Source organism: Lasioglossum baleicum, chromosome 13, assembly GCF_051020765.1.
Source record: "Lasioglossum baleicum chromosome 13, iyLasBale1, whole genome shotgun sequence".
NCBI lineage: Eukaryota > Metazoa > Arthropoda > Insecta > Hymenoptera > Halictidae > Lasioglossum > Lasioglossum baleicum.
The window spans coordinates 14,335,665-14,350,210 of NC_134941.1; positions in this window are offsets into that span (position 1 = coordinate 14,335,665).

Genomic DNA, 14,546 nt, shown 5'->3' on the forward strand with positions numbered 1-14,546 from the left:
CTTCCAGAATTTTTTTTCCGTGAAAATACGCAACTTACAGTTCTGAAATTTTTCAGACATGTTGTTGCGCACTCTCGAAGCGGCGAGAAATATTTTTCTCTGGGAGATTTGCGAACCCGACGATGGAAGAAACATTCGGAGAACCTGTTAAAACGTTCCGGAGGCCAGAGGATCTTCTAGAATTCATTTTCAACATCTTCTTTGCTATTAAAAAATTCGCAGTTGTAATAGTTCGTAATATACAGGGCGAGTCTCGTAACATGACCACTTCAAATAACTCTTGAGTTATTTGTTGTACGAATACATTTTTCAAACAAATGCTGCATGGTTTTCCGAGGAACATACTTTTCTTTATCATCGAAATACGAGGGTCACCTTCAGTTTTTTCAACGGAATGCTAAAGATAAAGCAGATGGAACTGTAATAGTTTGGATGGATTATAATTCATGGTCGTTGCCAAAACAAAACGTGCGAACAAACAGAAGACGGTGCCGCGATGATCGTAAACCGTGCGAAACGAACATTTAATAAACAACCTTGATCAAAAGCCGTGCACCGTTGTTCTCGAGCGTTCGCTTGACCAAACAAAAATATTTTCCGTCGTAGAATCGCGGAGTAACATAGTCAGGAAAATATTTTCACTCACGGTCCCTGCTAAGGAACATAAAATATCGAACGTGTGGTGGAATCGCGACACGCGCTCGCTATAAGCTCGCCGCGGGTCCCGTTGCGGGCGGAATCACGGAGGCAGATGCGATATCGGTTCTAATTCTCGGCGGTGCTACCGAGGCAAACACGAGTCGTGTTTTTCCAGCGGAAGGCAATATCGTGAGGATCGATGGTCGCGGGTCTCGAGGCGGCAGCGGCTCGGTTCGGTTCGTGATCCATATTTCCAGATTGTGTTCGAACCAGCGACATATCCCGGCCTCCCCCACGGTCTACTGGAACTCAGGATCGATCCAATCGGGGAAGACTGGTCTCTCCTCTCGCTGACGAGAGCACGGAGATCGAGGCAACGTCGAAGAAGAACGAAAAAAGATCAATACCCATGTCCCATTTAGTGACCCTAACGTCGCGAGAGGCGACCCCATAAAGGCAGCTGGCGTCTTCTGCCTCGTCCTCGACCGTGTACCTCGCTGTTACAGCGAAAACGGAGGCGACGAGGGAACGAGAGGGCAAACTTCTACGAGGATCTGTGTACAGAACGGATTTGCGTTATGGCAACGCGCTCCGACGACGTCCGCTCGGTCAAAATAAACCTAGCCGGACTTGATCTAGTAAGTTTATCTCGTGGGAATTGTGTTGGAACAATCTATCTTTATGCACCAGTCTAGCTACAATCCATTTTTATATGAAAACATTGCTAGTAGTGTTGTATAAAGCTCGATTCAAAGCTTCAACGCTCAGCTCTCAGCGTTCTTGACCAATAGGAAAAAGAAATGGACGATAATTCTATGTATATGTTATTTATTTTCTAAAAAGTTTAGCCATGAATTTAAACACATGGAAGCTTGAATTGTGGATCGGTTTAGCCTGTTTCTTTTTTTCGTAATTAAATTTCCTGCCTTTGAAAAAGACTCTTCGCTTGGAACACTTGTAGCAGGAATTGAGACAAAATATCTAATGCCATTTGACTTAAACTCGGAAACGATGTTTTTCGAGTGGTCCACCAAACGAGTGGATCTGTATCTTCAGATTCTTGCGACACATTTATATATATATGTATCAATTTGAATATGTTGTCTCTATCGAAGACGATTATTTCTGGGAACTGTTCACGCATCGAATTATCCGCGTACAATCGTAATTAAACGATCATTTCGTGCAAAGGGATCCGACGACGTAGCAACAACCACTCGGTAAAAGCTGGCTTCGCCGGGATCAAGATGCATGACCAGCGAATCATGATCGCCTAACTGCACGGCTTCCTACGTGGTTTCGAGTAACAAATTACTGGGAATTGTTGGCAGAACTTAGGGAAACATGAGCATGCACGTCGAAACGATCTTGGATAATTATGAACGCATTAAGACGTGCATGAGAAATGTCTGTGACAGGTACGACACAGTTTATCGTCGCTGTTAATACATTTAGTTTGATTTATCACTAGACTGCGGATCTTTACGCAATTTATAGTAGAATTGAGTATATGAAATTCAAAGTTGTTGAACAATTTTCAAGATTCAAGATTCAAGTATACCTAATTTCTCCTCTATTAACACTTCACCTGCCGGAAGCCTATTAATAGGATTTTCAATGATTGCGTTCTACCAAAAGAAAGCATAGAAATTTTCTTTTACATTGCAATCTTAAATGAAACTATTAGATGACGTTATTCAGGGTGACTTGTTAGTTCACAATGAAAATTGCTGTTGCTATTGAAGGTTCCATTAAAAAATGTTCAGCCATGTACCATAGATTTTTCAAAATTGTGCAATAATCACCGGTCGGTAATTTGTTAAAATCATTACAGGAAGAAATAACGTTCAACTTTCATTTCGCATAAAGATCCGCAGTAATTATTTTCGCAAACATCTTAAAATCACAATTAGCACTTGCTCCAAAAGAAAAAGAGAAAAAGAAACGGGACCGGGTTAAAGGAGAGTCTCAACTAACACGAAGAGCGGAGATAAATGGACCGGCTTAGCCGTAAACGAGGCATAATCGTATGCAACTGCCGGTTAAGATAGAAGTCAGCAGTCGGACTGGGAACGACTGGTTAGCTGCATTATTCCCGATGTGCCTCTCGCGCGCCGTGGAGATTATTGTGCTGGCACTTAACATACACACCTGTATATCACCGGTCGAGGTGGCTCGGCTATCAAGATGGAGTAGACGGGACCGTAAGTCACCGTTCTCCTGAGGGAGCAGCGAGCCAACTAGCCATGATAACGGGGCCAGGCCATATAACGTCGGATGTTTTCGTCGGTGTGGAAAAGAAGCTTCCGGCAGTTCTCTCTGCTGAAACCGGGAATGTTCACCAAAGGTTCGCCAAAAGTTCATCCCTATCTCCCACATTCGGCAAAAGGAGCGATCGCACTCGAGGAAACGCGACCTACAGGAAAGTATAAGCACAAGCACCTGGCCCGTGACAGCGTGCAACCACCGCTAACAGTGACTTGTCACATGATAAGGAATGGCCCTTTCAACGACACCGCGGCCAGAAAACGAATCGCCTGGAAATCAATTCCTTTCGAGCTAGCCTCGCCTCGCCTCGCTTCGCGAAGCGACCGATCTCGCTCGTTCCACGGGAAATGGTTTTCTATTTATTTCGTACGCCCCTTTTCAGACCTTCTCAACCGAGCTGACAGCCGCTGCTCGATCCCGATCGAGAGATTGTACACGTTACTCGAGATTTGCTGTAACCGATCTGCCGAGATCGTCGCGAACTGTCTTCCCTTGTAGGGCTCTAATTTTTGATCGAATATTCGCTCGGGGTCGTTTCGTACGTTTTACAATTCTTCTGTATTTTAGACATTGTTAAAAATTCAAATGTGCTATGAGGAAACAGAATGAATTTCTAGGTTGAAAGATATGCCTTGATTTGAATTGCCGAAGGGTTAAATTCGATATCAGTTTTCCCTAATAAATTTAAGAGTCTAGTCATTTATTTATAAAAATTTTATTCGTGATAAAAATTAGTTGCAGAACGAACCGGTGAAAGCATGTAAAGCGTAAGCGCTGTTCGGTGGAGAAAGATTGGTTGATACAGCAGAAAATATTTTTTAGCGGCGTGTCTGTGCTAGCGGAAGGTGTGCAGAGCACTTTGTGGCTCAAGATACCAATAAGCTCCGTAACAAATTTAATTCCACACGGAAGGTCAATTGCTTCTGCACATCTAGCGTTTGACGAAGGTGTTATTCCCATGGAAGCTCGCTTGCTCCTCGAATCAACTGGATGAGGGGGTTGCTACGGCATCCGAGGTTCACGTCGGACGGGAAGAAACCGCAGAAATTCCGTTCGCTGGGCTCCCGCGTCCAGCTCGTATCTTGCCAAGTGAAACGTGGCTTCTGGATCATAACTTGCCCGCGTATTGTGTTTTCTTGGATTCGTTTTCCACCTGGGTAACTTCATCCCCCGGATTGAAGTGTCTTACACTGAATAGAAAGCCATTGAACCATTCAACCCTTCGAAGTCACTCTGAATAACTTCAAATTTTGAGCTACATAAAGAAGTGTGTTGAAGAAATAAAATTGTCTTTGAATTTTTGTTGAATATCATATAGAACATGTTCTTTATATTTTTAACACAAAGTTTTTATCCTCTTCGGAGTTAAGGATTAACGAGCACGATCGTTTTATTTCAGTATTTCATTAAATGGTAAGCGAGAGCAATCTTTTTTACTGCGAAAAACTGAAATTTCCCTTTCGATGGCTGATATAATGAGAGGAAGAGAGAGCCGCGGCACACCATCTGTCACCATTACACGCAACCACGCTTTGCAATTAAATAGAGATCCCAAAAACTACAAGCAAAACAAAGGCTGGCCACCGAAATTGATCCTACTGTGCCACGAAAAAATTGGTGTGTTCCAACGGTTAAAAAAATAGTAAAAATTCAATTCAACTCTGAGAGAACTCTAATCAAAGACTCTAGAAACAGATGACGTTGAATTAACTTGCAGAAATCCGCAGGAAAAATTGCAATTTAAATGCACAGGTCTGATTCTAGGTCAACTTACCCCGAACAGTGATGAAGCTCTAACAATTCCAATAATCGTGACCTAAAAAATCAGAAACCAGTAATTTCAACCATCTAGTGTTCCAAGTTTGGAGCCGGTGATCCCGGGTATTAATTAAAGAGAAGATTGATGAGGCTGCTCCGGTGCAGCCGGGAAAGTTCCCGGGCGAAGAGCGCGTCGAAACGATGGATATTAGAATTGAGTGGCGATCAGAGTCCGCAAACATCCCTTAACCTGGATGAAAAGCATCAAAGGGATGATTTCATACCATGATCCTACACGCTAGATCCTGAAACCTGAATCCGTTCCAATTCGGACGCATGGATTCTTTCACGCATTTAAATCGTTGAACTCTGGGTTCAGATAGATTCTCAAGAGAAAATGAAAATAAACATTTTCTACCTGATTTGCCACAAAGCGGAGTGAAACAGAAATTTATTTTCTGCATGAATATGTTTAATGGACTGAAAATTTGTACTGTTTTAAATTAGACCTATCCATTTTTATCGCAAATCCATAAAATCCTAAAGATCCAGAAAAGAAAAACTGAGATATCAGCTAATGATTTGACGTGCTGGTTGAACTGTGGGTCCAGATAGACCCATCAGAGGGTCGGCGAGGTACACCCAGGCAGAGATAGTGGAAGTGATTACCAGATTGGCGAGTTTCTCGGTGTCGATGCGAGCGGGCAACCCGAAATTGTCCTTTCGCCGAGCCATAAACACCCTCCGCGAGGGTGTCCATTCCAGGCTATCAGGACTCGGATCACGGTCGACCGAGCACAGCTGGAACTGGGAGGGCCAAGCATGTTTATCGCGCCGTTTGCGGTAGCGGATACTTTGGGAGTCGAACAGTTTTGAATCGGCGGACCGAGCCGAATTAGCCCGAGCTTGGCCCAGACCAGATCGATTTCTCTGGTTCCCTTTCACCGAGAGCTTGGGGAACGAGAGACCACGCAACACTGAACAGCTTTATCTTCCTTCTCTCCTTCCCTCTCTCCCTCTCTCTTCTCCTTTTGTCTACCTTTTCGCTCTTTAATTGTATCGCGGCTCGGCTTATGACTTCTCGTTCCACGGCCGCGCGAATTACCCGGCGCACAATCCAAAGCTAATTCGTAGGCTCCGACGATCCTCCAGGATACTTAAGCTATTTCGCAGGATTCATCCCCTTCGCTTCGGGCTTCCCGAGATTGTGATCGCTGGACTGCGAACTTTATGAATCCGCTGAAGATCGCGCTCGACCACGAAGTTTTGCAGATTTCAGAACGGCTTCATTCCGCGGTCTTCTACGGAGCAGTGTTTTGTCGTTATTAAATCGCTGTATGTCTGTCCTCGTTGTGTCTACAAATCCCAATCCGTAAACGAGGAGAGAACAAACCATTCGGTTTATTATTTCTGTGGTTGGCACTTTCAAAAAATTTCAGTACTTACTAGAAAAATGGGAATGAAAACAAATTCGATGGGCTCGAAACAATAACGCGATTTGAAACTTTAACTCGAAAATGATACATATCTTCCGACCTGTGGTGTCGTGTCGATCCCGGAATTGGAGGTCGTACCACGACTAGGTTGACGGCGAATGATTGTAGAGTCAAACTCCGGAGAAAACGTTTCTTTATTAAATAATTTGCAAGAGTCGATTTTGGAGGCCAGGGCCTGTGCTCGGCCCCATAAAAATTTGGAGTCATTGAAAAAATCTCTGTACCAGCAGTGGGACCGAATGACGCCAGAAGAGCTGCGGCCCATTGCCGAAAATTTCAAGACACGTTTGAGCCTCTGTATCGGCGCAAAGGGTGGCCATTTCGAAACTTCTTAAATATATGAATACTAAAGGTCCATGTTATGGTTGTTATTATTTGGTTTTTCAAAATTCGTCAATTTGACAGAATTATAATAAGAAATGATTAACTCCGTTATTTCTTGTCACCCTGTAGAGGTAGGTTAATCTTCACGATCGTGCGCTTGTCCCTTCGCAGAGGGTTTTACAACGGAACACGACCTATAGTAATTGCATTCTATATAATACCTCGTACAATACTGACATGTTTAGTGATCGATTAGATATCCACATATTTAATAATGCAAACAATATTTTGAATAATGGTACAGCAAAATTTTTAGTGGCGACTCTGAGCCACCGCTGACAACCACAGATTCAGCAACCGCAGAATCTCAGAATCCGCACGGAGAAGCTCGTCTATTTTTGTTGATAGAGAGGAGCGAACCATGATCGACCATGGGGACAGATGACTATACATAGTGACGTAGCAAACTGTTGAGCCGGTGGCACACACGCCGTATACCCGAGATTGCAGAAGGTGCCGGGTGGCGTCCCATGATCTTTTGTTCTACGGTGACTTGTCTTGTTTATTCAAGGATCGGTGATGCATCAGCCTTTTCCCCCCTCTCCCCTTTCTACTCTCATACACCCCTCTCCACGAACCGCCGCACTCTGTCCCCGTCTAGTTCCTCGAAGTTACGCGCAAGACGTCCAAACTATCTAGGGAATCGCGTTAACTGCAATTACCGGGCAGACTCCGCGGGCTGAAGTCCCCTGGCAAACTTGTCCCTGACAAGTTTGCTGCCGGATGGGATGGCTCCTGGGAACCGGGGGAATCAAGACATTTGCAAATGGATTGATCCGAGATTATGCGGATAAATGGGTCAATCTATCCCGACGGTTTTTGCGACGCGGAACGACCCGAGATGCATCGCCGCGCGCGTTATTTGTTGCCTTCCCGGCGAACCGCCATTACAGTTCGCGCGAACTCCTCAACAACGGTTACATCGTCGTTCGTGACCTTTGAACGAGATTGCGGAAAGCAGTATATCGTTTCGCTGTTTGTAATTCATTTAGTGACTACGTTTGTACAGTTTTATAATTACACATATTAATCATTCGGTTTCATATTGTATTAGGTCGTTCGGAACGTAATATCGTTTTTCTTGTGTAGGAGACTGTCGGCAGATTATGAGAGACGGTGTCGGCGGAGTCTATAGAAACCTGATCGGTTTCTAGAGACGGCGAAGAGGTTTACGAAAACCTTATCGCCTAAAGGCGGCACATGACGAGTGGCCCGCTCCTGCTGATGCGCGGCGGTCTTCGAGGGCATTCTTTGTGCGATCGTAGCCAGCATCGGACGTGTTAGCTTGAATAATAAAGAAGTTGGTTCCTAACACCGGTGTTTCATCCTTATTATTACATTTCCTACACTTGTAGAGGTGTTTGTTTGCATTGATTCTGGGAAGCAGGAATAAAATAAAAATTGATTTGATCCCTTGATGACTTTGTTCAGAACAATATTACGATATTCTGAAATTTTTCTGATCTTTTACTATTTTATATTTTGCTAAACCAATTTCTTCATGAATGCCTAATATGTTTAATGAGTTGAAAATAACATAACAGTATTGTAAAATTCTTCTAATATTCTTATTGTTTTAAATTACATCTACTCATAGTTCTCACAAATGAAATCAGAAAACACATCACCTCCTTTAATTTAAAATGTCAAAACGCTAGAGAGTTTCCACGAGATTCTACGAGAAATTGCCTTAGATCTGAATGATTGATTCTACAATTAGATTTTTGAAAGACGCGGGACTTTCTCCGGTATAGATACACTACTGCCATCTTACCGAGAATCGATGAAACCACTATAGAAAGTTCGTTCACAAGTCCGACATTGTAGATGGCGCGACCATAGTTAAGTGGATCTTTTCGAAAGTGCTGCTGCAATTTCATCCCGGTAAGATCAACATTTTTAATCGATTCACTATGGAAAATGATACAGAATTATAATTGATACATACCACGCATTGCACATTTTTCACACTGAACAGGTAAGATCTCTTCCAACCACGTCTTCCAATCCAAAACAAAAATCGTGCGGTCGAAAACGCGCGGCTCTTATTTACATTAGCCTCCTTATATTTGTTCACATCTGTTCGCAAACAATTCCGCGAAATCAAATAATTTCGCGATCGGAAACGCGCGGTTTCCGCCGTGTCGGAACGGGATTTCAATCGGTTCGACGATAACGTAAAAGTGCACTCTACGTTACCGACAGTTCCACTTTAATTCGAGCGTTCCTCCATAGAGGGCCACGAAATTTCAAGTCAGAAATCGAGTTGGTTTAATTTCCGTTATGACTTTCTATTCAAATTAAATTGTCTATTTATAGTTAATTCTGATTTAGTTTCTGACTGTTTGCCAATTGTAATTAATGAATTTGCTCTTTCTGTTACAGATTCCGCGGGAAAGAAATCAATCGATCGAAGGACCATATTCATTGCCCAGATCGATACTTCACGTTGCTTTCGATAATCGAAAGCGTGACAGCTTCATGGCGTACTTTGTTGAAGCAGGAGAGGCCGTGAGCGTGAGTGCAAATTATATTTCCAATTATACTATGTTATTGAACATCATTATTCATATAATCTCCTCAGGAGACAGAATATATCCTAGAGGGCGTAAGAAACACCAAAGTATCTGGTAAAAATGAGCTGAGGAGCAAAATGGATGTCGAGTTTGAGTCTCCGCCTCACAGATGTCGCTAGTCACTATTTTAGTCTTAACTTTGCAAGTCCCTCCCTTCTCGATCAAAAATTTAAATAAATAACACAGAATGTGCGTTCATATAAACGTAGGACAGAAACTAAGAAATTTTCTGTCGAATATTTTGTAAAACATCAACGAAATTTATAACCGATCAACCGAGGAATCCTCCCCTCGTTACAACGTACACTTTTTATTTCAACCATAACAATTCTAACGTTATAATATGTATAATATTAGATCACAAATTTTTTTCTGAAAAATCTGTGCGACTTTCATGAATATATCAGACGGAAAATTATTACAAAGGGAAAGGAAGTTCAAAATTCGAATATCTTAATATAAATACAGAGAATTATATTTTGCACGAAGATCCGCAGCTTAAATATACATTAAATTAGACAATATGACCAAGATGTGTTGGTATCAATTAAAAGAATTTATAAGACCATATTATTAATACATGCATAGTATTTTCAATAAATAAGAATTATACCTCAAAGAAAGAAATTTCGATTCTCCTGCTAACTTATTTAGCAATTGCTGCATAAAATTTATATATTGCATAACAATCCGCAGACTACTTGTACAGAATTCTACAGAATCAGAGGAACATGGCTCAGAATTTTCACAAATGATGCTATTATACCTAGATGATCGATACCAGATAAAAGACACGAAGCAAGGAATAGGAAGACGACTTTTTCGTGATGTTTCACTGCCACCCGATCCGAACAAACAGAAAATATGTCGCATTAATTATCCCGTTGTTTCACGTTTCTGGGACGCTGTTTCCGCTTGACAAATATGCGGTTATTCATTCATCTCGAGTCTGCCGATTGTAATTACTATCACGTATTGCCAGTAAAACGTTAGACAGCGACGCTTATCGAGAATTTCTGGGCGTTCGTTCGGTATATCGTGGATCGTGGTTATAGCCGGGACGTCGATCGTTCAACTCGTCGAATTGTATTGAGCCGAGGTTAAAAGCCCGGACAAGCGGCACTTCAAAGGGCAATGTGCACGCGTGCATAACTTATTGATGAGCTCTTCCACCTTTCATTGAAAGTTCACGGGCTCGATTTGACGAAAAAAACAATCAGTATTCGGCGAGGTTCACGTAGAAAGTATCCGTTCTTACCGTTCGATTCGCCTGTGTGATAAAACGTACACGAATCCCGTCTCCAGTTCCCACAGTGATATTCTCAATTAATTTACATTAAACGATCATTGTACAAGGCATTGTATCAAGATCAAGATGCTCCTGAATCTTTAGAGAATCCTTTCAGGGAGTTGCAAACAGCATTGTCTACTCGGTAAATCCAACTAAAAAATTCTCTTCAATTCTTGCTCCGATTCCTCAGCATCCAAATGACTTTTCTTCCCGTCTTGACACAAATCCCAGCTGATGGTCATCTTGGAAGTACCACCGATTCGACTTGCCCCAGCAAAAATGGACCGAGCAGCCCCCGTACAAGATTAATTGACACCGCATTCTCAAGTGCAAGCATCAGCATGCGGTGAAGGTCCTGATCCTGGTGAAGGGGGTTGAAGGAGACGAGGAGCCGGTGGTTGCGACAAGAACAGGAATTCCCTCGATCGTCGTGTCGATCCTCTCTGCAGCACGCGTGATCCTCGTCATTCGGTTGCGAGAGAGGGATGACGATGGCGTCGGTCCACCGTGACCGTCCGATTTTTCTTGCGGGTGCCAGGGCAGTTCTCTCTGGTCCGGTAATTGGCCGTCATCCGGAACCGTCGAAGAATCGTCCCGTCTCTTTTGCGAGGGACGCGCGAGTTGCCTAGAGCTGAGAGCAGAGCTGAGCGCCGCGCCGCGCCGCGCCGGGGGCCCATAAATCAATTAATTTTAGCCAGCTTCGATATGCCAGGGCTGGCTTTAATTTAAATTCTTTCGGAAGCCTTTGGAATCGGTTTTAGTGCCGATAGCCGCAGCAGCCGCCGCCGCCGCCAACCGACAGAGAGAATCTTACGAGCAACAGAGAGACGCGACAGAGTCCGAGAGGCTAAAACCGCGTCTCCACCGATGTCGAACGATCCGACGAAGATCTGCTCTTGATGACGGCTTGGTGGGGGCTGATTGGTGACTTACGGAGGCGAGGAGAGACAGACTGACCAGAAGCAAAACGAGGAGAGACACCGCGAAGGGAATCGGCGGAGAGGGGGAGAAGATAGAGAGGGAGAGAGAGAGAGAGCGGGACGGAGAGAAAGAGAAAAAGAGACGGTGGAGAGTAGACGCCACCTTAAGTATTTCTGATCGAATTCCAAATGGCTGGTTCGTCGTCCGGTCGGACGGTCGGTAAGAATTCAAACCATGACGAGCAAATGGACAAGAGCGTGCGTCGCTGCTCCGATCGTGGAAGAGCACCGAGAACGGAAAGAGGGCTGTGCCCGTCGCTGTGCGTGAAACCGAGAAAGAAAGGGACAGGCAAAATAAGCAACGGTGAAAATCCGCGACGCAAAAAGCCGACCAACAGTCATCGAATGCTCCCCCTCCACCCCGCGCGAACTTTTGCGAACCTCGGCCGGGGCTAATCAGTTCGCGGGTCGAACGATGAACTGCGTTGTCTCTGTTTCTCTCTGTCCTCTTTCGGAGAGAACGTGTCGGCTCTTTTACTGGACGCGGCGTGACACACGCCGAGCCGGTAAAGCGAACTGCTAATGGTTCTTACGTAATTCGGTCTCTCCCTTTGGGGACTGATGTCGTAGACCCATCGGAATCGGATTATTTATAGGCGATCGGACGCGCCGTACGCTAATTTGCCTTAATACGGTGATCGACCGATGCCGAGAGCGCGAGTGGGGATGGTTAGTCGAGGAGGATCACGATTTTTCAGCATTCTCGGAGGTTTTCTTCTCGCAGGATTTTTTATTTTATGGCAGCAGTGGTTAGAATCTTCCCGAAAGAACTTTTTATAACCGATCTTTACGTCCACGACTAATTTGTTTTATGAGACACGTAAAACGCCATGGAGACCGACTTGCAAAAACCGTTTCCGCTGATCGATCTGAAAAATCGGGAACGATTTCCGTCAGAGTCGCATTAAAATCATCTCCAGCAGCGAGACAAGCGTCCGTTCGACGATCGCGGGGCTCAGAGGTTACTCTGCCGGTCCGAAATCGGAATATTAATGATGCCCATAGGTCCGGGAGCGGCGCGTGACAAGGGATGCGCAGTTGCAGTCTGTTCCACCATTCGGAAGATCAATTTTGCATAGGCCCTTCGGAGAGGGTTGGGGAATTACTTTTCATGAGAACGTAACCGGGATCGTATATCAAACGGGTATGCGCTCGCGCGCGAATCGGATCGATGATTCCTTTCTGTGGTCGTTACCGAGTTATAAGCGGAGGAATCGTTTGCGAAACCAACTCGAAATCGAGAGGAGGCCACGGGAGATTCGAGAAATTCCACGGCGATGAAAGAGGAGGAGCAAAACCGTTGGCCACGCCATTTTGTGTCTCATCGGCTCGTAACGACCGGCACAAAGCGCATCGCGTGCAAGCTAATGAGAGTAATCACTTAATAAAGGCGGCCCGGCATCGCGTGACCCTCAACACGCGCATAACTGAGAATCAATATTTGATTTCGAGGTTTCTGCCGCGTGAGAGGATGCACATCCTCTCTCTCTCACTCGCTTATCTTCCGTTTTCTTTCTTCTTATTTTTCTCTTTCTTTCTTTCTTTCTCACCCCCTCCACCGGGTTACCGGTAAACGAGACGGAACGCCACAGCCGGAGCTTCTTTTTGCGGATAGACGCCACTTTACGAGAATAACATGCATTTTACTGCTCAACGGGAAATTGACTGCACCACCGGAGCCTCGCAGACTCCGTTCTTTTTTCTTGTTTCGTTCCTTGTTTCTTTTTTTTCCTTTCGTTTTTTGGTCTTTCTCTTTTCGTTTTGTTTCCGCTCGCGAACGCCACGCGATGGATACTTCCGAGGGACCGGTCACGCTTCCTTCCACGTTTCCTTCGAACACGAGCCACTCGTGTCGAGCAATTTGTCCGATTCAGGCTACGTGTGTTTACCGCCACGGATACGCCTCGATTCTCCTCGGCTTTTTACTTTCCCGCCGATTTTACGGCCCGCGGTAATCACCTGCGGTTTCTTATTTGGCCCGCGAAGGAAATCCGTCGAAACGAATGCGAAAGAGAATTTTTCTAACGTCGCACAAATTTTGTGGATAAGATTTAACGCCATTCAACATTTACCATTATTGAACATATTGTTTGTATTATTGAATATGTTGGTATCGAATCAATTATAATGTAATTAGTGGTCTGAGGATATTCGTGCAAAATAAGGAATGTTTGCATCGATTGCAAGACACAGGAGCCAAATAGAAATGTCTTCCTTCCATTAATCGTCTTATTAAGCTGAAATTAATAAACTGATGTCCTTAAATCATCGTAATTTTGCCATAAATGCATAAAACCCGCAGTCTAGTAGTTAGCAATGGCAATGTGTAGAGTGTCAGGGTCCAGAGCCTCTTATTTGCATAAACATCTGCGAGCCAATCGCGATTAATTAATTACGTGGGGCCAGTATCGAATCGGCCGACTAAAATTCGAGGAATCGATCGGTGGCCGCGAGCCACGCGGTTTTTTCCCGAAACACTGTTCCGTATCTCGTGGCCGAATCGTACGAGGGTTTTTGTAATTCCGCGGCGGTGAGATCTGGTAACGATCGGTTCCCACATGGTGGAATTAGCATCGTGCCGTCATCAGTCACTCGTTTTGACACGCCGAAAATAAATAGTCCGGCGTGGACGGCGTAGAGACAGAGGGCGAACAGAACAGAGAGATAGAGAGAGAGAGAGGAGAGGAAAGGAGAGAAAAAAGGGGTAGGTCCTCGGACGAGTTCGATTCGCAGTTCTACATCGTTCCTACGAAACTTGCGTCCCGTGAAAACGATCGAGGAACCGGTGCCAATCCGAGCCGCGAATTTTCCACACATGATCGCGCCTCTCCATCCATCAAATCCACGGGACGCAGATTTTTAGCGGATATAATCGAGTACGGAAAGCCATTTGTCATTCGACTGGCACCCGAGGGTCTCGCCTTGGGTCCTTGGGAGAAAGCCTTTTCCTTTTTCCGAGGTTTTCTAGCTTTTTTTACAGGGAAATTGATGAATCCGGTGGCTGGTGATCGGTGTTTGAAGACCCCGGCAGTCTTTTAATGATCACCAGCGAGGGGAGGAATTGTCGAAGTTGTTCGGAGAGCTTCTAAAAAACTGTTGGAGTTTGCAGCTTTCAGTATACATCGAAGATCGTGTCTTTCAGAGTACGTTGTTT